The sequence below is a fragment of the Pongo abelii genome, chromosome 14 (assembly GCF_028885655.2).
Source record: "Pongo abelii isolate AG06213 chromosome 14, NHGRI_mPonAbe1-v2.0_pri, whole genome shotgun sequence".
NCBI classification, from domain to species: Eukaryota; Metazoa; Chordata; class Mammalia; order Primates; family Hominidae; genus Pongo; species Pongo abelii.
In genome coordinates this window covers 34,510,817-34,536,424 of record NC_071999.2, presented here as the reverse complement: position 1 = coordinate 34,536,424, position 25,608 = coordinate 34,510,817, and the positions used below count along the sequence as shown (strand labels likewise).

Below are 25,608 nucleotides of genomic sequence, written 5' to 3'. Positions count from 1 at the left end.
TTAAAACAAAGCATATATGGTGGCTTACTATGATGTCAAGCACTGTTCAAAGCACATTACAAAGTTGGGCAGGATGATGCTTGCCTATATTTCCAGCAACTGGGGAGGCTAAAGTGAGGGGATCGCTTGAGCCTAGGAGTTCCAGGCTGCAGTGAGCAATGATGTTGCCACTGCACTCCAACTTGGTGACAGAGTGAGACCCAGTCTCTAAAACAAAGACAAAAACGCATTTTACAACTGCTAAGCCACCTGCATGTGTTCATTAAAACTTCTTCTGGGGACGGGCATGGTGGCTCATCCCTGTAGTCCCAGATGCTAGGGGAGGTTGAGGCAAAATGATCGCTAGACAGCTGGTATTTGAGGCCAGCCTATGCAACATATCAAAAACCTTTGTCTATATATATATATATAAAATATTAACTAGGCATGATGACATAAGCCTGTAGTTCCATCTGCTTGGGAGGCTGAGGTAGGAGGATCGCTTGAGCCTGGGAATTTGAAGTTACAGTGAGCTATGATTGCACCACTGCATTCCGGCCTGGGTGACAGAGTGAGACCCCTGTCTTTAAAAAACAAACAAATGACAGCAACAACAACAAAACACTTTTTCTGAAGCTAGCGCCATGCAGTTATGTACTTTATAAATTGCTAGTCTAATTCCAAGGGAATAGTTCAGCCGCTGACATTTGAGAAGGACCTGTAGAAAGGATTCAAAGACCACGGACACCGTCCACTGTTTTTCTGTTTTCCTACAAGATAGAAGAAGGATGGCAGTATTAATTTATGCCCTGCTTACCTATCCCAAGTCCCAGATCACTGGATCTTTAAAGATTATGATTCTCACTTGGCTTTTGGTACAAAAGGAGACAAGGAGGGAGCTTAAAAGGTGAGCACGGTGTGATTCAGGACTGAAGTTTCTGCCACTTCCTGGGGGGTAACTGCAAAAGTGAGCCGTTCTGACTAGCGTTTGTGCATTTGCCACTGCCAAGGGGGCACAGGTAGATTCAAGCTTTGGGGCTCTTCTGACAACTGGCAAGGATAAGGTATTAGCAAGGGCAAGGGAATAGCAATAAAATAATCCAATAACAAAGACATGAAGATTTATAATAATTTTTAGGCCGGTGCAGTGTTTCAGGCCTGTAATCCTAGGGCACTTTGGGAGGCCCAGACGGGAGGATCGCTTGAGCCAGGATTTCGAGGTTAAGGTGAACTGCGCTCCAGCCTGGGCAACAGAGTAACATCCTGTCTCTAAAAAGAAAAGAAAACAATTTAAACCCTTTAAGTGCATACCAAATCTTTTATTTTGGAGAAGGAAAACTGGTTTCGAGTTCCGTGTGAGCTCCCCGGGGCCCGCCGGGAGGGGGTTGGCACGGCCGGACCTGCAGCACTAGTTCTGGCCGGGGCGCTGTGGGATCTGCAGGGGACCACAGGATGCTGTGGCGCGGAGCGCTCAGATTGGCGGAGAAACGGCCACACGCCTACGGAGCTACTGCGAAGGCGAGCGGAGGCGCAGCCCGCCGGCCCGCCGGCCCGCCCGCCGCGGGAACCCCAGGTTGGGGCGCTGGGCGCGCGAAGACTCAGCCGCCCCGCCCACCAAGGGCGCGTCGGTCCCCGGCCGCAGCCTCTGGGCTGGCAGCCGGCGCCGCGCCGCGCTCCCATTGGTGCCCGGCGGTGACGCGGCCGAGCGGGCTGGGGCTGCCTGGTCCGGGGGCGGGCGCGGGGCGCGGGGCGCGGAGCGTGAGGGGCGGGGGCCGGGCGCACTCCTGATGAAACCTGGCGCCGGAACTCGCCAGCCCTCGGCGCCCATTCAGTCCGCGCAGGCAGGTGTGAGCAGCGGGTCAACTACCTGGCAGGCGCGCACGCGGCCGCGGGCTCCCGCTAACCGCAGCCTCCACTCCTCTCCCTGCGCGCCGCGCCCCCGCCCCGCCCCGCCCCGCCCGGTCTCCCCGGCCGAGCGTCCGTTGGTCCTTGAGCGCGTCCGACAGTCTGTCTGCCCGCGATCCTGCGGGAGCCCCGCCGCCGCCGCCGGCTCGGTGAGTGCCTGGCCCCGCCAATGCAGGGGGCAGCTCCTTGGGCCTGGGTCATCACGGAGGGGGCCCGGGCGCCGCGTGGGGCCGCGGGAGGGCGGCGCGGGAGTGGTGAGGGCCCCCGCGCCGGGAACGCTGCCATCCTCCGGGAAGGGCCAGGACCAGGGTCGGGCGGGCCCCGGGGTGGGCACGCGGGGCTGGTGCCCATGCGGCTGTCGCCTCCACGGAGTCCATTTTGGCTCCCTGAAACCGCGGCGTGGTGCATGATGCAACACCGAGTGAGTAAGCGTGGGCGACCTGGCGATGCCCGCTCCGCGCGCTTGTCCCGGGACCCGCGCGCCGCTACGCACGGGGTGGTCGGGGTGCGTAGGCGGGCGGCGGGCATGGGGGCCAGCCTGGGAGGCATCCGGAGCCCGCTGGCGGCGAGGAGACCTTCCCTTACATGGCGCGGTGTAGAGCACCCCGCCCCGCCACGAGGTCCGGGGATGTGTCATCAGCCGTGGGTGGGGACCCTGCCCGGCCGCCCGGAGGGTGGTCCCGCGGCAGGTGGCCGGCCCGGGGACTCTGCTGCCATCCTCGCCCGGTGGTCGCCCTGACCTAGAGCGCCTGGCCCTCCGCTTGTCCCTAGAACCCGGGACGCGCCGTCTGCACCTCTCGTCTGGGTCCCCAAGATTGCTTCGAGGAAGTCTCCCCTAGGTGGGCTTCCTTGTGACCCAGTGTGGCCTGAAAAGGCCGGGTTCCTCAAGCCCTCCACATGGTTTGGAATGAGAGGAAGTTCTTCCGCCTTTAGCAAGACACCGTATTCTCAGGGTGTTCCTTTCTGCGTAGTAGAAAACTTCCCAGGCATGGGCAGGTCAGAGTCATTCTAAAACCTGCGCGTACACAGAGCGGCAGCTGCACTGTAGTACTGCAACAGCCTGCTGGTTCAGCTCCTGACCCTTTCCAGGGGATGGGGGAACCAGACAGCAGTTGTGTTTGACTTGTGTGACTAGGATAGTCAGACATGTGCCTTCAGGAAAAAAAAAAATAAATAACCTACATTTCCCAATACTCACGTCATCACCGCCATGCCCTCATGTGTTGGGTTTTAGTCCAGACACAGTTACCAGATGGTTGAGATTTCAATCCCAGGTGTATCTCCCTAAAAAAATGTGCCTTTTATCTTACTTACGTTCGACTAGTAGAATTGTGTATGTCAGCCTCTGGCCGAATGCCCTAATTGTATTTAATTCGAATTATAATTTATCTGGGATTTTTCCTAACATTTCTTGCCCTTTATGTTTGGTTCAGATAATAGGAAACCATGATACATTTATTCCTCTGGTATTTTTAGTTGGTCTCAGTGGAAATTATCATGATTTTTATATGAACACACCCACCTGTTATTAAAACAAAAGGTCTTATTTAAGTCACACGAACAGAATAGAAACTTAGGGGAAAGGTCAACAATAGATTAATGGTTTTAAAAATAGGTTTAGCATATTACGATCATGTTTAATTATTATAAAGGTAAAATTCAAAGGATGTCAAAGGAGTTTTGAGTAAAGAGGACAGGGCTTAGTAAGTAGATCAGAAATGTACTCCCTTGTCTGGGTCTGGATCCTAGAGCCACGTGCTCCTGTGCATGTGATTACTTGCTTTAGGTAAAAAAAAAAAAAAAAAAGGCTTGAAAGACAAGATTGTTGACTTCAGGGAGTTTCAATTTTCTATTTGGTAGAAGAAGTCATTCTTTGATGGAATTAAATACATGTTGATTGATTATTCTGGTCTGTAGTTTATTTTAACCAAAGTCCATACAAATAGGTAATTATGTTGGAGGGCTCAGAATTATGTCCAATTAAATTAAACCTTTCTCATTATCAACCATGTATTTGGAGGGATTGCTATTAATCCTAGGGACAAATTTGAAATTTGTTATGTGCATCCTTGTTATGGAGAAAAATATTGTTTCCCTCTAACCTTGGAGATACTTGGGTCTCGGACTTATCTCTTCCAGAGGCATCTTCAGAGATGCCTATCACTCCACCTGCCTCTTGGTCCTCACTCCAAGCAAGACCTTCCAGTGGGATGTGGTGTTTTTCTGTATAGTTGGCCCCTGCAGACCTGGATAGATTTTATAAAGGCAGATCCAATAGGATTGGCCAGTGGATTCACGGAGGATGAGAAAGGTCAAATATGACTCCAAGCACATCGGAGTTGCTGTATTAATGAGATGGGAAGGCTGAGCAAAGAACATGTTGGATGGAAGAGGGACTTTTTGAAAGCCACAGCTGACCTTTTTAGAACTGTCATCCCCAGGGTCAGGGCTGGAAGACGTATCTTCTTGGGGCCCCTCTCAGGTGTCTGCCTGTGTGTTGCAGCCACCCCTTCAGGCTGCTGGCCTCCTTCCCCTTCACCTAGCTTTACTGGCTCCTCTTGCCAAATCTGGGGGGTCTCTTCAGCCTCTGTCTCCTTGCTGCCCAGGGCCTCCGTTTGCTCCCCTGCCACCTTCTAGTGGGCCTCCTGGCGGTGGGCTTGTCCTGTGGGATGGAGACCCTCCAAACATGGGGTTCAAAGGTCCTGGGGTATTCCTGGATCTTCAGGACATCTGCCTACCCTCAGGTTTCCCGGGCCTTGGGTGGGGAGGCATCAGATCCCTGGCCAACCTGCTATCCACCCCAGGGTTTAGACCTCTCTTCCAGTGAGGGAACAGAGTAGTAGCTTCATTTGTGGCAGATTATCTGCCTGTGATAAACTTTAGTGGCCTCCCTTTCTGTTTTGCCATAATCTGCCTCCTCCCCCACTCCCATACCCAACTACAAAGCAGCCTTGAAAATAACCACCCCTGTGGTTCAGTGTGGGTCATGATCTGTCAATCCAGGCTTAGTACATTTGCCAAATGGAATTACCAGAAAGATGGCCATCAAACTGGGAAAATGATTTGGTGGCTTGCTAGCTGTATTCATTTCTCTCCCAAGGCATTCGTTCAGATGTGCAGCGTTGGCAGGCCCGGGGGATGCCGTTTACCTGGCCCACTGGGCGGGATTTGGTCATCCCAGGAACATGGGCTGCAGAAAAGATGTTTCTGGGCTTTGGACCAGATTCTGGCTGGTCTGTGGTTTGCCCCTCCTGCCACACCCAGTGGCTTTCATTGGGCTTTTTTCCTCTAGTTATTGTCAGGAACAGTGGGGAATGGCAGGTATTGCATTTGGTGAACACACTGGATAACTGGAGTCAGAGCCGTGTGACTGAGGGAAGAGGCCTTCACAGCTTCAGTGCAGAATGGGATGATTATCTGCCCTGAAATGAAGGATGCTACTTTGAGGGGAGTTGGGACCAATACTGGGAACAGCACCGTTCCTGGCTTCTCTGGCTTTGCTTCTCTCTGAAGTAATTTAGACTTCGTGAACCTTACATACTGGCTCCATCTGTATATTGGGAGAGCCTGTCCCTCTCAGCCTCACAGTAGTGAAGTTAGGAAGCACGGAGTCCATAGTGTTCTTTGAAAGAATCAAGGCACCAAGTCCATGCATTTACATTTCTCTCTTGAAATCAGTCCTTTTGTTAGCAGCCTGCAATTCTGACCACGGCAACCAAAAATTTCTGACCGTGGCAACCAAAAATCAAGCGCTAGGAAACCTGGGGGTTTATTTGGAGGTGGGAGAGGATGTCCTTTCTTCTAGTAGGACTATGTCTGGCTACATTGTCTTTCCATTTTTTTCTGATTGTCCCCTTGCCCCCCTCCCTTTTCTGGGGGCACAGAGGGCATGGCAATTTTGTTTCCTAGCTTTCCGTATTCCTACCACAGTGCTTTCTTCAGAATATTTGTTCAGATCGGGTTCTTGGCTGTGAGGACAACCAGCTGCTTTCCTGTTTCTTTAAAAGTGGATCCCACACTCCCATGTCCTGCACAGTGAGTTCTGCATCGTAGAAACCATCTAGCAGCAGTGACTCCAGGAGTGGCCTCTGCTTGGTATGGGGCCTCTGCAACATGAGGTTATGGGGCCTCTATGCTGTGGGATCAAAGGAGATGTCATGACCCCTACTGACAGAAAGAGTAGAGCCCCAGAGTGGGTTCCACTTACAGGGTAAGTGTCTTTTCTGAGATATTCCTCGGAACCACATTTAAATTCTTTTTCATATTGTTTGCATAATAATTGGCTTCTAGTGCCTACCTTATAGGACTGAGAGGATTTAAATGAGATAATCCATGTTATGGATTTAACACAGCCTCTGGCACAAGTCTAAATGTTGCATTTAAGTGTTAACTATTATACTGGAAAGAAGGCTCAGTTCCTTGATTTAGGTGTGGGAGAAAAATATGTATATATTTTGAGATAGGGTCACACTCTGTCACCCAGGCTGGAGTGCAGTGGTACAGTCACAGCTTGTATTAGCCTCCACCTCCTGGGATCAAGCGATCCTCCCACCTCAGCCTCTCAGGTACCTGAAACCACAGGTGTGTACCACCACACCCGGCTAATTTTTATTTTTTATTTTTTGGTAGAGAAGGGATCTCATTATGTTGCCCAGGCTGGTCTCAAACTCCTGGCCTCAAGTGATCCGCCTGCCTCGTCTCCCTAAAGTGCTAGGTTTATGGTCGTGAGCCACTTAGCCTAGCCCTGAGAAAAATAATTTTTATAACAACTTAATTTCGCTCTCTCATTTTACCAAGGCATTAAAATGTTGTGCTCTTTCCTTGGGTGTGTGTCTAAATTAGAAGGGGCAGACATAGTCCCAGGGTGCTGGAGGAGGGATGTGGGCCTCTGAGGCATCTGCTGACAGGTTCACCATCCCATCTGGTCCCAGGTTTGAGGGAAGGAACAATAGTCTCTGGGCTGTTTTGGCTCTGACTGCCTGGATGGACTTGAAGCCATCTCTCTTTGGGATCCTGGTGTCTCCCTGAGCATGGGGTGCAGGTTTGCTTAGGTCTCAGACACACGCACCTTGGGCTCAGTGACTTCTAGGACCCCTGGGAAACAGAGCTCTCAACCCCTTTCTTAGTGTTTGCTGTGTGTGTGTATGTGTATGTGTATGTTTATGTGTATGTGTATATGTATGTGTGTGTTTGGAGGGGGACAGGACGGGAGTGACTGCCCTGGCTATAGTCATCCCAAACATTTTGTTCAAATTACTCTGAAGCCCTTGGGTTTTAGAAAAAGCAAAGCTGAAAAGCTGAAACTCTGGGCCGTGTGTTTCCCACCTCACTCATCCCGTGCTTGGGTCAGTAGGACAGGATGCCTCCATACAGGACAGGGGTGGTGGGCGACACCCACCTGGGGGCAGCAGTGAGAAGGCAGGGGCTCATCCTCCCCACAAAGTGGCTGGAGTTGATCTGTTACGGACGTCTTCGAAGTGTCCTCTGCATCTTGTCTGCTTACTGAGTGCCATTAGCCAAAGTCTGTTAGGCCAAGTAGGAAGGAAGGGAGGGGCCCCGGGGCTAGGTAAGATGAATCATTGCAAGCACTTATTTAGTGCTCACCATGTACTCTGTGCTTTATCTGTGTTTCATTTGAATCTTCCTAACCACCCAGTGGGGTCGGCCCTTCTGATTTGACTGATGGGGAGAGGGGAAGGCAGGTGGCCCACGGGTACACAGGTAGTCAGTCAGTGGCAGAGTGAAGATTGGAACCCAGATGTCTGCCTGTACCTGGACTCCAGCCTGTCTCGGGATAGGCCTGGCCTGGCCTGCCCTGTGTACACTGAGCGGGAGGCAGACAGATCTGAAGCCCATCTGCCTGCGTTCCTCCGTTTCTGGCTGAGTCCAGGTGGTGCTGGCACCGGTCACCCGCCCCAACGCTGGATGGCACCCTGCCTCCCCTCTCTTTGCCCTGATTTCCCTCTGCTGTCTCTGAACGCAGGTCTTCCCCCTCCCAAGTCCAGGCACCTGGGGTCCTTGGGGCAGCTGCGCTGGGATGTGGCCAGTGTCAGGAGCCGGTGTATGTGACAGAGGCTGGGCTGCATTCTTTCTGGGTCAGTAGTTTGACATTTACATCACCAGCCTTTGGCTGGATGCAATGCCTCCTGCCCAGACCACAACGGAGTCTTGTTTGATTTATCACCATCCAGCCATGTCCACACTCCACCTCCATCTCCACCTGGGGAGACCCCTTTGCAGGGGGTCTTGTGGAAACCAGAGACTGTTCATAGGGGAAAGTCAGCTTCCTTTTCTGTATTCCATCCTTCTTAAGGCCAGTGGCTGCTGTCATCCTGCCCTTGGCTTGGCTTTGCTGATTTCTACAATATCTTGCGGCAGAGGTGCCCCCTTTCCTTAGAGGATGCATCTTTAACACTCTCAGAGAGGCTGGGGCAGGAGCTGTCCACACCAGGGCCCGCAGCAAGGGCCCATCTTCCCCAAAGTGACTCGGGAGTGTCTTCCTGGCCCGCAGCTTTTCCACAGTGTCAGGGACGCCTCCTGCCCTCCCTTGGGATGAGGCCTGGTCCAGGAGCTGGGGGCGTTAGGGTGCAGTTTCTGGGACCCAATGAAGGCCCCCTGGGAAAGACTGGCAATTAGAGTTAGGAGAACTCTTCCCTCACCCCTTTTGCCCATCTCCTTTTCCCTTTTTCTTTTTCAGCAGTTTTTGGATAACATTTCAAACTTAAAGAAAAGTTGCAGAGGCCAGGCATGGTGGCTCACGCCTGTAATCCCAGCACTTTGGGAGGCCGAGGCAAACAGATCACTTGAGGCCAGGAGTTTGAGACCAGCCCTGGCCAACATGGTGAAACTCATGTCTACGAAAAATACAAAAGTTAGCCTGGTGTCGGTGGCGCATGCCTGTAGTTGCAGCTACTCGGGAGGCTGAGACACAGGAATCACATGAACCCGGGAGGCGGAGGTTGCAGGGAGCTGAGATCACACCACTGCACTCCAGCTTGGGTAACAGAGTGAGATACTGTCTCAAAAAAAAAAAAAAGAAAGAAAAGAAAAGAAAATTTGCAGGAGTGCAAGGAACTCCTGGGTACCCTCTCTCAGATGCACAGGTGGTTTATGTTTTGCCTCCTTCTGTTCTCTCTTCACCCACACACAAACTCACATGCACACAGACACATACATTTTTTTCTGAACCATTTGAGAGTGAGCTGAAGACGTCATGCTCTTTTATTTGCCCTGTATACTTCGGTGTATGTTTCCTAAGAACAAGGACCTTCTCTCACATAACCACAGTACAATAGCAAAGTCAGGAAATTTAACATTAATACAACCCTGCGATCTAGGCCACAGTCCATATTTGACTTGCAGTCGTCCACATAATGTCCTTTATAGCTAAGTATTTTTGGGGAAGGAGTTGTGCAGTGTGGGGGTTCTTTCAAAAGAGCTGTAATTTTCTACCTCATAAGCCTTTTTAAGAAAAAATGTTTCTAAAAGTTAGAATGTTTGTTGTGGAAAATTTGGAAACTACAGAAAATTAAAAGAAGGAGAAAATAAAACCCATTCATAATTCCAGCTCAGAGGCTGAGTGATCGACCAGAAAGGTGGTGGGAAGACTTTCTCAGCTCCTTCAGCTCTGGTGACCTGGCCACCCAGACCCGTGATCCCTCCACCACCCACACTCTAGTCAGCAACCCCGCAGCCGAGTCCTGGGGCTGTGGGAGGAGCTGGCCCCTGTCTGGAGCTGACGGTCTTTCATGCTCCTGCCCATCCCTTGGGCAGGTGCCCACCGAGCAGGCGGACTTAACCAGCCTTGGTGGTGCCTTTGTGGTGCATATCCTCTGGGTAGGGAAGGGTGGAGATCGTTAATAAATATCCAGAACTTGTTTGAGACTTGAAAATAAATGTTGCAGGCCCACTCTTGTCTGGTCTATACCCCTTGCTTCCTGGACTTGGCAGAGGTTAAGGATGGGGCCTGGAGCGTGATTGAGGGAAACAGCACTGGCCCCGTATCAGTGTATCAGTGAGCTCTTGGGTGCTTCATGTGGTTGTTAGACTTGCCTTTTAATGAGCCTCTTGGCCCCTACCAGTGGGCTATGGAAGAAATAAAATGTGAAATTTTACCATGTGAAGTTTGCTGTTTGCCGATGACTGTGCTTCTCAAAAGTTCTTAGGGAAAGGATTTAAAACTGGTGCAGGTAGTGAAGTTTGGATCTCGCTTCCCTGCTTTGTCTGCTTAGGTGGTCCCTTCGCCATAACAGCTGTAACTCAGAGTGGCTCTCCCCTTTCCTGGCCCAGAACGGGTCTTTGCTAAGCGAGTCTGGTTTCTGGAAGGATTTTGTTCTTAGAAGCTACTACGTCATTGTCCTCAGCTCCCCATCATTTGTACCTCAGTTTCCCTGAGCTGTAAGTCTATGTTATGTGTGAAAATGGGCCTCTGAAGGTCATGATCAAAAGCCTTGAGTATTTTTCCATGTGTTTGTTTTTTCTACTCCGGCCCCAGACCCTCTCCTTGAAGGAGCTGGCCTTGAGAGTGACTTCGGTGGGCAGCCGCCCAGACTCCGCACACCCCGCTGAGTCCACGTAACGCCCAACCTGGACGGGCCAGAGCTGAAGGGCTACTCTTCAAAGAAACCCTTTGAAGTGCAAACATTTCCTTTCCTGAAAAGAAGGGAAATTGAAATGAAAACGTATTGTTCTGTGCAGACAATGTTCTCTTCGATCAAAGAGGGAGTGGGGCTTATAAAGGGAGATGCACAAATTAGAGCTTGATGTGGCCAGTGGTGTGGACGTGAATATTTATCCCTGTGGAGGAAAATAGTGGGGTCTCTGAGATTCGTAAGACTGTATTTTCCTTTTTTTTCTTCTTTTTCCTTAAGGCTGTGAATCTAGGTCTAACGTTCTATTTAATGATGTCTCTTCTTTGTGTTTTTATCTTGTGGTAAGCATTTGGGAGTGTCTTTCAGTAAATCATGATACCATTTCCATGTTAGAATATTATGTAGCCAGTAAGAATGGCGTTTTCAAAGAACATTTGATTTTATGGCAGAAACTTTAATGTTAAAAGTGAAACCATCTGGGTGCAATTTTCCATGTTCGGTGTTATCTTAATGAGATATATGTATTTGCACAGAAAGAAAAGACTGGAAAAATTGGACTTTGTTTTTCTCACTGCAGTGTTTGTGGCACCTAAAATAGTGCTCAAGAAATATTTATTGAATGATTATTCTTATAATTAGTAAAACTATATTTAAAGGAGGAATGTCTTTGAGCTAATGTTTTGGCAGGTGGATGGGACAATATATTATTTTAAGTTTCTGTTGTAATTTTGCCCTGGCAGCTCAGTTCTGGTGGATTTTGTTCTTTGGCACACATATGTATCCCATTTTGCACTTTGGTACAAATTATACTGTGAATGGGTGACTTTGACATTTATATTTTTGGAAGAATCCGGTTCTACTGAAATCAGAGTATCAGAATGTTGCCTTTCTCCTAATGTTCCCAGATGGGGCAGAATTACAGCTTCTTCTTACTTACTCTGTAACTAAGGAACCTTTGGGCCAGTTTGTCCTGTCCTGTGGTTGAGAATTTTTGCTTGATTTGCCCAGGGTTTCTCATCCTTGAGCATCCAAGGCTACCAAGATACACTGTTCATATGTCGTCCTGGTTTCTAATGGATCGTTATCTAAAAATGCAGCTTCCCATTCTTACCTGCACTGTAGGTTAGCTTGGAAGATGTCCATCCCTGGTCTCAGTGGTCTTGTTCAGGGAGGGTGAATGTCACAGCTGTCCTTTCCTCTCTGGTGAGATTGTTTCATTCCTCCTTCAGGCACTTGGGATTCAGAGCCCTGTTGGCTGCCTCTTCTGTACTGTCAGCTTAGCACAGGATTCTGGAAGCCCGGTGCTGGGAAAGCCTTTCTCTGGGCTGTTTGGGATGGGACTACTGGTTACCCGCACATACTGGTACTCACTGGGTGTTCCCGAGGATGGCGGCTTTTAAACTTCTTTGGCCGCAGTCTCCAATAAGAGCTAAATTTACATTGTGATCAAGTACACACACAGAGGCACACATATTGATATATAGATAAAATGAAAAGTTTTATGAAACAGTATTCATTTTTACTATCTGTGATACACTGAGGTAATTTTTGTTCTTTTCTATTTCATTACAAGAAAAATTCCTGGTGGCAACTTCGAGTTTGCAAAACACACTAGGTTTAGACATATGAGCCATACCTCACCTGCAACTCCACCGCATTGTCCTGAATTTCATGTTCACTGCTGGCACTAGGGGATGGAAGTCAATTCTCCATCCAGACCAGTTAGGGCAAAGAAAGTTGAAGAGTCGAGGTTTCTTTTTGTGGTGATTTGAGAGTTTCTGACTGAAGGGGACATTATTCTCTGTGATGATGCCCAAGAAAGTGAGTAGGTTTTCAGGGCAGACCTGTGTGAATTCCCCAGTGTGGTTTGCTTATGCAAACTGGAGTATCTGTCCTTAGTTAACCTGACACAGTGGTGTCCCAAAGGTGGCCTGGTCAGACTGTATGTGAGTTTTTAGAAATGGGCCATACATTTGTTAATTTCGGTGCTCTGATTTTCTTTGAGTTTATTTTATTCAGCGTGATGCGACGAAGAACCTATCTGAAAGAGTTAAGGATTTTGGGGAAGAAGAGTGAGAAAAGATACTCATAGAAATGTTATTTTTTGACTAAATCTGATGGGTTAAAATCAAACAGTATTGAAACTATATTAACAATAGCAGCCATACCGTTCAATAGTTCTTCTTGAAAAGGTTGGATGGATTTTTGCTCAAGAAATGCTTGAATGTTTTTTCTTTTTTTTCCTTAGAAAATAAATGTCTTTAAGTCTGTGTATATAATTCACAAAACAATTGTAAATCAAGGGAATTGACTCTGCCTAACAAAGGTACGATGACATAACAGAACTAGAACAAGATAAATGGCCTCGTTTATTGAAACAATGTGCAAATGTCTGTCCTTGTTCTTGGGAAGTTTCTTTTATTTACTATGCTTCTCAATAAAAATAAATTTGTTGTGAGAACTCAGAGTGCTTACTTTACAGTATTCTTAAAAATTCATATAGAAGTTACAAATATTGGCCAGGTGCGGTGGCTCATACCTATAATCCCAGCACTTTGGGAGGCCGAGGCAGGCAGATCACCTGAGGTCAGGAGTTCGAGACCAGCCTGGCCAACATGGTGAAACCCCGTCTCTACTAAAAATACAAAAAATTAGCTGGGCATGGTGGCACAGTACAGCCCCCGAGTAGCTGTATTCCTAGCGGAGGGCTGGGTCCCAGCTACTCGGGAGGCTGAGGCAGGAGAATCACTTAAGCCCAGGAGGTAGAGGTTGCAGTGAGACGAGATCATGCCATTGCACTCCAGCCTGGGCAACAGAGTGAGACTCCGTCTCAAAAAAAAAAAAGAAAAAAAAAAGTTACAAATATTACCACCACCATTGTTGGTATTTGAGAAGAAACGTCATGAACTTGATCTGATGCTGTTGTATATGTTAATGTTTGAAATAAATGATGACTCTGTTATTGCAAGTGTACCACACTTCCCCACAAATCTATAACCTCACAGTTTCAGCAGCTAGGTTTTTTTGTTTTTTTTTTTAAACTTTTGTTGGAAGACATTTCTTTTTTCAGATTGCTTTTTTTCCAGAGGGCAATCTTGGGAGAAATTAAGCAAGAGCACTCATTAGTTCTTTGAGTAATTTTATTGAACTGGGAAGAATGTCTGTCTTGCTGGTCTCAGAGTTTGATACAATTCGAATTTTAGAAAATTATCAGATCTAGTTTGTGCTGGGATTCAGGCCTAATTACTGAAAGACTCTGTGGTCCGATGAGTCAAGGTGAGGGCGTTGCCGTCTCATGTTTCTTGGGTGATTTGGAGTAGGGCAGTGGCCAGGGGGGGAGAAAGCTCTCTGCGCAAATCCAAATCACTTTCCTGCGGCTCGTGGTTGCCCATGAGTAGTCCTGTGTGGAGCATCACACATCTGCAAGGGACGTCTTGCTGAGTCACCCTGTGTAGAGTTTGAGTTGCTGGAAGAGTTGAAGTCTACTAAGAGTCTCTTTCCAGCAAAGGGTCCTGCTATGTGAAGGAAGAAAGCACGATTCCACCTTGGGGAGGCACTTGGGAGCAGGGACAGAGGGAAAGCATGGGTTTCTCAACACGGATGCTTTGTGGGAGCAAGCAATACTGCCCCATATCCAAATGAGCAGTGACTCAAACATTTGGGTTCTGGAATTGCCCTTGTTGCTAGACTTCCTTGAAGGAATAGAACTGTGGGGGCACACTTTAATGTGCATGCGGGCACGGGTGTGGGCTCCTTTACAGTTCTGGGGTGGGGCCTGAAGGCCACATCGCTGCCAGGTCTAGACCTAATAAAGGGCCTGCACCTAAAGATGCAAACTGTGTAAAATAGAAAGTTAAAAAGTTAAACCTGGGGATAAGACTAACTGGAGCGTATTGTTTCTGGAAATGTAGCACACAAAGCAGGAAACGTTTCCATTGTAGTTGTGTACATTGGGTGCATTTTGTAACATGCCTGTTCATTATGACTGTTACTCCTTCATTGCTATCTAAAGAGCATGTAGGTAGGTAAGGTCATATGGATTGAGCAAAAGTGGCACTAGGGGCGGGCAGTAAGGATAGAAGGAACATATCTCAGCGAGTGTGCAAGTTAAGTACTTGGCATAATGTAATAGTGCCTTTCATATCCTAAGGTCATACTGCGGGTATCTTTAAACTGTCTAGACCACACATGCATACAAATCCTCCCCTGGGGATCTCCTGAAATGCACGTTCTGATTTGGTAGCTCAGGGAGGGGATCTAAGAGATTGCATTTCTAACCAGCTCTCAGGGTCACTTGGAGTAGCAAGCACCTCCGAAACTGCTGGAACCTGGAACAACTGCAGGGAGACCTGATCTGCCCATTAGACCACATCTTCCTGAGGGTCTGGGATGCATGTGTCTTTGTGCCTCCTGTACCAAGAGCAGTGCCTCGTATGAAGTAGATGCTCAAAATGATCTTTTCAACTGAACTGAAGAGGCTGCTGTCCCAGAGCCCATTTACGTTAGTGGCCTTGGGACGGCAGGGGTGGTGGCCCAGTCATAGCCTGTGCACTCATTCCGGCCCAGCTTGGTTATTGCTTTACAGCCATCTGCAGATAGGATGTGCAAATTTGGCAGCAGAGGCGGGGCTCCTGGCACCGGCAAGGAGTGATAGCCGAGGGCTTGGCAGTGAGGACAAGGACAGAACACCCATGGAAGAGAGGCAAGAACTCAGTAACTACTGCCGTCAGGGATAATTAGCCCGAGTGGCAAGCAGCCCTCCTCATTTCCGGAGGTCTGTGTTATACACCCACATGCAACTCTGTGCCTCAGTTTCCTCATTTGAAAAATGGAGAAACTTACAGTCCCCCTCTTGTAGGTTATATTAAGGATTGAAGCTTTTAGCACCTTGCCAGGCTTAGCACGAGAGTGCAATAAACATGAGTTGCAATTAGGATTGGTGTGTAAAGGGTTAAGCCCCAGCCTTCAGGGAGGTTTCTCCCAGAAGAAGAATCCCGTTCCTGAGGTTGCACATAAATGTGTTGGTATTTTGCCACTAAAGGAGTAGGTGTAAATTAACATGCAAAGTGATTCCTCCAGAAGGCTGGGGGTGGTGAAATGGGCGAAGGAGAGGTTGCTACTTGTTCCTCATTCTCAGGAAATTCTTAATGGAAGAGGCAGATGTCAGGAGCTTTCTAATTAATGGGCAGGCGAGGTGGGAGATGAACCTGTCTTGGGGGTGTGCCTCAGGGGCAGGCATGGCGCTGCCAGAGCTAGCACTGGGGTGAAGTTCCAGGGACCCTTGCCCGTAAGACGTTAAACCAGAATGCCACTTAGAGGGGACGGCGCATGCTTGGATGTATGCTCTAGTGTTTAAGCCTCTTTGCAGCTGACTTATATTTGGTTCTTTAAAAGTCTTAGAAGTGGCTGGTTAAAGGTAATGGGGTGCTGAAGCATGGCTCCCACACATCTCTGTCACTCCAAAGGTGCTGGGCACGAGTATTCAGGGAAACCTTGGCTGTGTCTGACTTATGTTTACTTCAGAACTTTATGCCTAGCGCGGGGGTTTGCACAGGGACATTGAAAGTAAGAAAGAAGAGAGCAAAGTAGATCGGTCTCTCGGAAGGCTTTGACGGGGGCCCAAGCTTCTGTATTTTCTGCAAACGCCTGTGAAAACTCCCAGAACATTCCTTGATCAAAATGGTTTTCTTGTACCTTCTCAGAGGGGGAGAAGCGAGGGTGGGGGCGGGGTCGGGATGTCATGGGAAAGGAGCGTTCTTAAGCTGAGTTGTATGTGATTTTTATTTTTCTCTGTTGCCTGGTTCATTAATTCATAAACTCCTTTAGAAGGCTAAAGAGTTCATTAGAAATATCCTATTTCTGTTAAATAGCATAGAAACATGTCATTTACATTTTTCTTTAAAACTCAGAACTTGAGATCACTTCTGTAAAATGTGAGGCAAGGCTGGCCCTTCTCTGGGAGGCTCTGGCGGTGGTGGGAATGTGGGGTTCAGGGGACAAAGGGCACTTGCGGTTTACCCTGTGACCTTGGGTAGCTTTTGAATTTTTGAGCCGTGTGTGTATTGCCTTTTTGAAAACCCCATCATGGCATTGCTTCTTTGGGGAAATCTGATTTTGTTTGTGTGGTACCTCTTGCAGGAATGTAGAGGGTAGCTTTTAATCACCTTCTTAACACTGTTCAGTCGCTAGAAACTGGCATATTATTCATTTGCCTCAGCAGGCGTTAAGATTAACAACATATTCCATGGGTGAAACTTCGCAGTTGGGCCCAGGAATAGTCTCTCTGCTTTACAGCACTCATCACCTTGCTGGAGAGGGAAAATCAATCAGGTAAGGAGACATGTCTTGATTGTTTAGTGAAGCAGCCGTGTGAGGAAATTAAGACTTGTTTCCAGGTGTGAAAAAGGCCTATGAAGGAGGAGGCTCTGCCAACCACTGAAAGTGAGTTCTCTGCATGTGTTTATGTATTGTCTGGGCGTGAAGAGGGGTAACATGGAACAGATCTCAAAAGGGGGAGGCAGTTATGAAGGCATTGAGAAATAAATGTGGAAAAGCAGAGAGGAAGCACGGTGTAGGAGTCCTGGACTCTTAACAGAGCTTGAAGTACCTTGGAGCCTGAGAACCCAGACATGTCCCCTCTGCTGTCCCCTCCTGCCTGGCCTCGGAAGTCCTCCTAGGGACTTATCACACTTGCTGCATGACAGTTCCCGGATGCACTGGCCCCTCAGCAGTCACAGCCTGGAGTTAGAGAGACCTTCACCCCACAGGCTCAGCCATGGACTCATGTGATCCTGGGCAAGAGGCAGGTACTCCAGGCCACGTTTTTTGCCTTGGGGGTCTGAAGAGCTTGCACTAAGATGCTACCCTCTGTGAGATTTCCAGCCCTAAACAGGAAGTCAGGGACATTCCATGATTATGGATCCACCAAAGAGCTCTGAGCAGTTTGGTGGCCATGCTGTGAAAGTGGATGTTGAGTGGGAACAACCACGATCAGATCTAGTAGGAACAAAGGGTCTGGTAGGAGGATGACGACAGAGACCTCTACTAGAGAAGTGTTACTTTGCCTGTGTTAGCCCAGAAACATTGAACAGGGCACTGGTTCGACCAGAAGGAGCAGAATGGCTCTTGTAAAAATAAAAAGCACTTGGTACCAGCACGCATGTGGTCCACCAGGTTTGTGCCCCATCAGAGGAATACTCTGGAGGAACTTGGGCCGTTCAGAATAGTGTATTTCCAATGCAGCTCTGGAAAGAGTGAGCAGTTGTGGACCAAACATTTCATGGTCTGATGAAAAGCTAGTGGATGCTGGCCAGGTGCGGTGGCACTTTAGAAGGCCGAGGCGGGTGGATCACCTGAGGTCAGGAGTTTGAGACCAGCCTGGCTAACATGGCGAAACCCTGTCTCTAATAAAAATATAAAAAAATTAGCCAGGCATGGTGGTGTGTGCCTGTAGTCCCAGCTACTTGGGAGGCGGAGGCAAGAGAATCGCTTGAACCCAGGAGGCGGAGGTTGCAGTGAACCAAGATTGTGCCACTGCATTCCAGTCTGGGCAACAGAGTGAGACTCCATCTCAAAAAAAAAAAAAAAAAAATGCTAGTGGATGCTTATCCATTCATGACAGGGGCAGCCGTTTCCTGGTGTCAGATCCCTGGCTGCGGTGTCCTGCGGTGCGGGGCGCCTCAGGTGGAGTTTGGAATGTCGGGATAGGCCATGAGAAGTTTCAGTTCCATACTATCTCACCAGGGAGGAAGCCTGAGAGAAGTTATTTTTCAAAAGGATTAGTGAGCCATACACATCAAAATATATACAGGCTTCATCAAAGGAAAGAGACCCAGCTTGAATTGAGGATGAAGCATTTCCACAGCAGAGTCTGGCCGAAGCTCTGTGTTGAGATATCTAGAGAGAGCTGTCTGCTGCCTGAAAGGTTTCTTTTAGAAAACCCTTCATGGTGGCACCACTTGTATCTGTTTCTCTTCTGCCCTCCTGAGGGACATACTTTTCCCCAGCGGAATGAAGAAAAAGGCAATATTAAAAGATGTGTGAGAGCGAGAGTTCTTGCCTGCTGCCAGGCCCTGCCTGCGGAGAGAAGGGCAGGGCTGTGGAAAGAGGCCTTGGGTCTGAGAACAAGAGGACTCATTAAAGTCTGTGGCTTTTGACAGGCTGTGACAGGGAGCCGGGGTATTGAGGGATCACTTTTCCAGCATTGGTGGATCCTTAGTGGGCTTGGAGCTCTCAGAGTACCCAGTGAAAAGGCACCAGGCAAGAGCTACCTGGGGTGCCTGGTTGACCCAGTAGCTTGCCGTGTCCTCTCCAGGAAGAAATAGTTCAGAGCGGATTGTGCCAGATTTGCATTCCTCTCTGCAGCCCTTCCAGGGCTTTTGAACCATGGCTGGGCTCTGGGTAGACTCAGCTGGGGACAGACGGTGGACACTCGGCACCTTTCCTGGGCCTCACAACGTTTGCCCAAGATCCTTTAGGTTTGCCTTAGCAGATGTGATCCTGCCGATGACAGGGTATTCTTATCTACACTTTCAGATGTGTGTGTATTAAAATAACACGCCCTTGGATTGAACAGAGCACATTCAGCTGTGCCACTGAGTTCACGTAAGGTTTGCAGTAGGACAAAGGATGGCAAAGAGTTCGATTTCCAAAAAAAAAAAAAAAAACTTCAGTTGTGCAGCCCAAGTTCAAATGTCTTAAATATCTGCTCTCCAGACAGAAATCTGATAAGGGTTGTGCTACAGGAGAGGGGAAATCTCATTTGCCAGCCCCCAAGAAGGCTTGGCTTTTGTTTGGGGATGGCAAGGACTTCCTAAGAAGGTTGACTGAAAGATCCTGAAGATGAGAGTAAGAGATGCCCTCAGAGTCTCAAATGCCACAGGCCACAGCAAGGAGAACCACAGACTTAGTGACCAGCTCTGGAAGTCAGCACGTGTTCCTTCTCAGAACTTGCAAATGTTTTAGAACAAATGAAAAGCAAACAGGATTTTCCACAGCTGGTGACAAACTGACCCAAGCAGAGGGAGTGGAGGAGGAGAGGGTCTCGGGCTCCAGAAGAACGTGGTTCTCCATGGTTGCCCAGCATGCGGGGGCTAGCGGTGCTTGGGGTGATCACAAATCTTTTGCAAATGCTATCATGGGACATGCCAGCCCACAAAGCCTGCTTTGTGAGCTCCTCCAAAGACAGGACACTTGGCCAGAGGCGACTAAGGTTGACCAAGATATTATTTCTTGTGATCTTGGCCCTCCAAATACAGGCTATGTGGCATTTCAGCGAGGAGCAGGACAACTTGGTGGCCAAGAGGCCCGTCAGAGCTGCCTGGCTTGCATTCTGCACGTCATTGCAAAGCAAGTTGCAGCCCCAGCATGGACACAACTCTCTTGGAGCCAAATTTCAGATTTCCCTGTTCTCTCCAGTGTGTGTTTTCCACCTGTCCCCCTTTACTTGGGACTTCCCAGAGCCACACGCCCAGAAGACACTGCCACTCTTCAGTTAGTGTCACTTCTCCTGCACTGGGCACCCAGCTTCTTCCACAGCCTCACCAACCCCCTCACCAGCGAGGTACTTGGAGCTGACTCGTGCATTTGGCTCCAACTGTGGGAGCCTGCTGAATCTGGCGCCTGGCTCTGGCTAACCCTGACCCAGTTGGGTGGGAGTTCAGAGTCAGAGCTGGATGCCAGCCTGGCCACCAGCTTGAGGTGTGGAGAAAAGCCCCAGACGTCTTCAGCAACAAAGTGGCTGGGAGAGAAGGTGGCTGCTGAGGTGCAGGGAGAGGAAGCCCCTGCCCCATCCGACTATTGAGGTCACTGTACCTTTTGCCGATTTAGGCTACAGTAAAAGACCTTATGCCAAATTTCATTTGAATTTTAGAATTGACCTTGTGTTTCACTCTGGATAAAGCAATTTGTAAACTTCTGTAGTGGTATTTAAATGTAGGTGATTAAAAAAAGACAACCAGCGATGGAGGTGACAGGCTAGGACCAGAGCCCCTCTGACCCAGAGCTATCTGAATGGGAAGAGGAGCAGAGGTGTTGGCGCCAGACAGACCTGGGTTCTAGCATGGTCTCTGGTGCTGACCGGCTGTAGGAACCTGCTCCAGGCCTTCCTCTCCCCACTCGCCAGGTGCCACCTTCCAGGGTGTCTGAGAACTGAGGCAATGGTTGGCCAATTCTCAGTACAGAGCTGCGCATTTATCAGTTGGGCAGCAGATACCAGTTTCCTTTTTTTTTTTTTCCTCCTCATTCTTTCATTTAATTTTAAATGGCACTAGAGATGGTGCATCTGTTGTCCTGGAAGCCCACAGGGCACTTATGGAACAAGGCTGCTCAGCAAATGAACAGACCAAGTGGACCATTGGGATGGCCCAGACATCCTGTCCTGTCCCCTCCTTCTCTCGCTTTCTGCAGCTCCACCAAGTATAGGTTTGATTTGAACTTGGTACTATTGGTGTCAGCCTTTGGAACGTAGGGAGAGTGTACGACCCTGAGAAACAGTGATACAATGCAAGTAACTGATTCCCAATTTCAGCACCATGTCAGTTGCAGTACCTCAGTACCTAGTTCTCTGCTGTTAGAAAATTGTTCAGTCTTATCTGAATATAGTTTGTGAGGTTCTTCCTACCTGCAGGAAGCTTTAAATTTCTTTTGTTTTCTTTCCTTTTTTTTTTTTTTTTTTTTTAGAGACAGGATCTCATACTGATACCCAGGCTGAAGTGCAGTGGCGTGATCACAGCTCACTGCAGCCTTGACCTCCTGGGCTGAAACAATCCTCCTGCCTCAGCTTCCTGAATAACTGGGACTACAGGTGCACTCCACCACACCTGGTTAATTTTTTAGAATAGTTTTTGTAGAGACAGAGCTTTGCTGTGTTCTCCAAGCTATTCTCAAACTCCTGGCCTCAAGGGATCCTCCTATTTCAGCCTCCCAGAGTGCTAGGATTATAGGCATGAGCTACCACACCTGGCCTAAATTTTTTGATAACTCCACCAGTTATCAAGCCGTGAGTTCATGTTCTTGTTCATGTGAGCACTAGGCAACATTAAGCATTAATGATATTTGGTGAAAATTAATAAAAAATGTACTTTCAGCTCTGAATGGGGAGCTCTGTAGGCCTTTCTGGAAGTTGCAGGGCAGGGGCAGGTGACCACAGTGGGCACTCATGTCCCTCAAGCAGGGACAGAAATCTCTTTCTTTGGGCCAACTTTGAAAAAGTTTGTACTGTATTGAAAACAGACTACATTTGGAATCTAAACTTTTTAGACATTGGTATGAAAAACCTTTGGTTTAGTTTGTACATAAACTAAAACATAAAAGTAAGTTTGTACATAAACTTACTTTTAGGCTCACTGTTAACTATGTCATAAAATACCTAAAAGTAGATATTTTAGGGGATTCAGGGGCAGAAGTATGGCACATTTGTTTTATGACAAGTAATACTTAATAGCATATCCAAGAGCTAAATACATCTTTAGTTCAGACTCTTATTTAAGTTTGTAAATTCTAAAGTTGGGTCCTTTAGCACAAAGGAAAGTTTACAGAAGCAAAACAAGTAAAGGTTTCTTTTTAAAAATTCGAAATATAGTGGGGATTTATCATAAGTTAGAAGCAGTATACAGTACTCGGCTTTTAAAACTATGTCTTCTTCTTTTTTTGTTGTTTGAGTTTACTGTTTTGAGAAGATCTGCCTGGGCATTCTTCCAGCACAGATCAAGAGAAATTGGCACTGAGTAGAATAATACCTTTATGTTTAAATAAGAAAATCATGGTGTTCTTAGATGTTTGTTTGATTAAATGCTCCTATAACTAAAGAACAGTTGCAACGGTGACACAAAGGGGCCTAGAAAAAGTGCCTTCTGAACAAGATTAGCTTGAGTTTAGGAGGTGGTAGCTTTTCTTGTCTGCTTTATTTTTGTGACTCTTAGCATATGCTTCATTAGGTGGAACAGGTGTTTTTGTTCATTTGTTTGGTTTGGGCCCAGGACAGATACTTGTGATTTGTGCTGCAAATAATCCTCTGCTGACAGACTGGTTAAAAAGTAAAGAATATTAGCTGCTGTGGCTGCACACAGTGGCTCATGCCTGTAATCCCAGCACTTTGGGAGGCCGAGGCAGGCGGATCATGAGGTCAGGAGATCGAGACCATCCTGGCCAACATGGTGAAACCCCGTCTATACTAAAATACAAAAAAATTAGCCGGGCATGGTGGTGCGCACCTGTAGTCCCAGCTACTTGGGAGGCTGAAGCAGGGGAATCGCTTGAACCCAGGAGGCGGAGCTTGCAGTGAGCCGAGATCGCGCCACTGCACTCAATCCTGGTGACAGAGCAAGACTCCGTCTCAAAAAAAAAAAAAAAAAAGCATTAGTTGCTCCAGTGAGTGCTACGAAATGTTAAGGTTTACCCTAGACCTTGGCTTTCCAATTTTATGTAAGATTTCAAATTTCAAAACAGGCTCTTTGAGAAGACAGCCTCCATTCATGTATTCATTTGTTCCACAGGTATTGGGTGAGCTCCTACAGGTGCTGGCACTGACTTTCCCAAGTTCTTGCCCTTATTGGCCATAACTCCCACAGATGAGTTTGTGTTCTTGTTCATGTGAGCACTAGGCAACATTAAGCATCAATGATATTTGGTGAAAATTAATAAAAAATGTACTTTCAGCTCTGAATGGGGAGCTCTGTAGGCCTTTCTGGAAGTTGCAAGGCAACTCCCACAGCTAGAGTGATAACACAGGCAGTTGGCCAAGAACCCTGTTTTTTAATGATTAAGTGAACGAAAGAGAATGTCACACTCTTACCATCTATCTGCATCCCTTTGTAAACTAAGCTCCTACTATTCTACTAAAACCGCTCACAATTTCAGTTTCCTCCCTCTTGAATTAGACAATATCCTGATCTTGTCTCAGTCCTCACCCCCTGTGGTGTCTCTGAAACATTTAATACAATTGGCCATTCCTTTCTACAGATTCTCTAATTTTCTGGGTCTGTTGAAGGAGGCTTTCTTTGTGTACAGCATGTGAGAGAGCTTGTCAAAGAATGGAGTCATTGCTTGTTAGTAGCTGGGTATGCAGAAATGCCTGTGGAAGTCAGCGTTCATGGTCTGCGACTAGAAAGGTGCTGGGCAAAGGGGAGGTGTTCAGGCCTGAGGCCTGAGCTGTCAGTACCAAACTAGGGTTACCAGGTTTAGCAATAAAAATACTGGATGCCCAGTTAAATTTGAATTATAAATAAGCAATGGATACTTTTTTTAGTATAACTTTTTTACACTAAAAGATTATTTGTTGGCAATATTTGGGACATCATTGTGATATATTTGGGGCATACTTACATTAACCATGAAATTTAGATTTAACTGGGCAGTCCTGTATTTGATCTGACAGCTCTTTGCTAAGTTACCATCCAGTCACATCGTCTTTTGTGGCTCCTGGTGCACTTTGAAAGGGGAAGATGTGGGCCTTAAGGCAGACACACAGAGTCAGACACTCTCTGGCTTTAGAGAAGTCCGTCTGCCTTTGGACTCTAGAATTGCACCTCCCCGTCATTTGTGTGCTACTTCCTCCTTCGACTCCCGGAGTGTGGTGTTCCCTGCGATTCTGGTAACAGCTGCCTTCTTTTCTCCCAGGGATCTCACTCCCGGCAACACGTGCCTCTGGGTGTGCTCCACATCCAAGTTCCTCGTTTCAGATTCTCACAGCCCCACCTGCTTGCCAGATAGTTCTATTTGTTCTGTTGGACACAGGACATGTGGCAAGACTACTTTTTGATCCGAGGATATTTTGACTATCATTTAGGAATATAAATATTTTATCAGATATATGTCATCAGCAAAGAATTTTTTGATGACAATATTGTCCTGAGTGAACTTCAGTTTAAATCATTGTGTTTTTAGAGCACAGATAAACCATTTACATTTTTCAGGTTTCATGGCATTATTCTCTCCAGGATAGATTTTTTGCTATCTGCATTTTCAAGAAAGGTTTCTTGTATTTAGCAGCCACTTGTCTGTGGCAGATCTGACGGCTTTGAGCTTCTGTCTCTGTTTCTCCTGGACCACTTATCCCTTCCAAGTTGAGTTTTCCTCTATCAAATTGTGCAGCTTTAGATGTTGGTTACCATGTTGAGTTGGCCCTTGCGGTTGTGTGTGTTGGCTGCTTCTGGTTGGTGTGGTTGGTGTGCGCAGTCCCATGCAGGTTTCCCAGGGTCACCTTCCCCGCCCAGTGCTGGTCAACTGTAGTGCTCGTGCCCATGTTTTATGAGCTTCTGATCACTTTGTAGATTACAAACTAGGGCAGAGAACGACTCGGGGAACCGGAGGGGTAGGGCCACAGTGCCTTACTGAGGGCCACCCTTAGCTCAGATTCAGTGCTTCCAAATCCAAGTTTAGGATTTCAGAGTTACCTTGGGCTCATTCCCTTCATATTGATGATAACTGACGGCATCCGGCCAGTCCTTCCTCCCCTACCCTCGCGTGGTTTTCTTCCTTTTCATTCTAGTCCCACACCCTGGTGCCGTGAGTCTTGAGTGTTTCTTCCCACCTCCCCACCCTCTGTCTTTCCAGCATCCTCCTGGGTGGCCTCTGTACTTTTTCTCCCCTGTTAAATTACACTGGCACCTGCCCCTTTAGGTGGCGCCTGCCATTATTGACAGCATGTGTGTGGAGTAGAAAATCCAACGAGTGACTCTTGTGTGAAGCGTCCTGGCTCTGCCCTGAGGGCTGAGGGGCCCACACTGGTCCACTGGGCTTCTCTGGGCACAGATGTGACTTGGTGTGGGACCAGGCGGCTCAGACAGCGTGTCGCACTGGGAGGCGTGCTTGGGACCCACAGGGGGCTGCTGCACCCTCACCACCTGCGTTTTGGGGCAGTGTCATGCATGCCACAGGCAGCCTCAGACCTGGGCATTGGTGCCTCTTTGGCAACTGGCCATCAGGCCTGCTTCCCTTGTGACATTTCACTTTGACCTTTCCTTTGAAGGTTTTTGAAGCAACACTGTACACGCAAAGGTCAACAAAGAAGAGTGGATGATAGGTGGACAGAAATGTAAGTTAAAAGGCAGGAAGTGAGGCAGCTTAATACAAGCAGGTTGGAGGGGATGAGCAAAACAAAAAATGCCCTTGAAATGATTCTTTAATCATTTGT

At 47.9% G+C, this 25,608-nt stretch overlaps 1 protein-coding gene across 2 annotated transcripts in view; it reads left to right on the top strand.

The window, feature by feature from the left end:
* The first annotated feature begins 1,712 nt into the window (after nucleotides 1-1,712).
* Nucleotides 1,713-25,608, top strand: part of SLC7A1 (solute carrier family 7 member 1) — an 86,052-nt gene continuing 62,156 nt past the window's right edge. The window contains exon 1 of one of the 2 annotated variants that reach the window (XM_024230834.3): nucleotides 1,713-1,824. The gene's annotated coding sequence lies outside the window, so the exon portion shown is untranslated. Of the gene's footprint in view, nucleotides 2,034-25,608 lie in introns of both variants that reach the window. The other variant, XM_024230833.3, reaches the window with a different exon arrangement.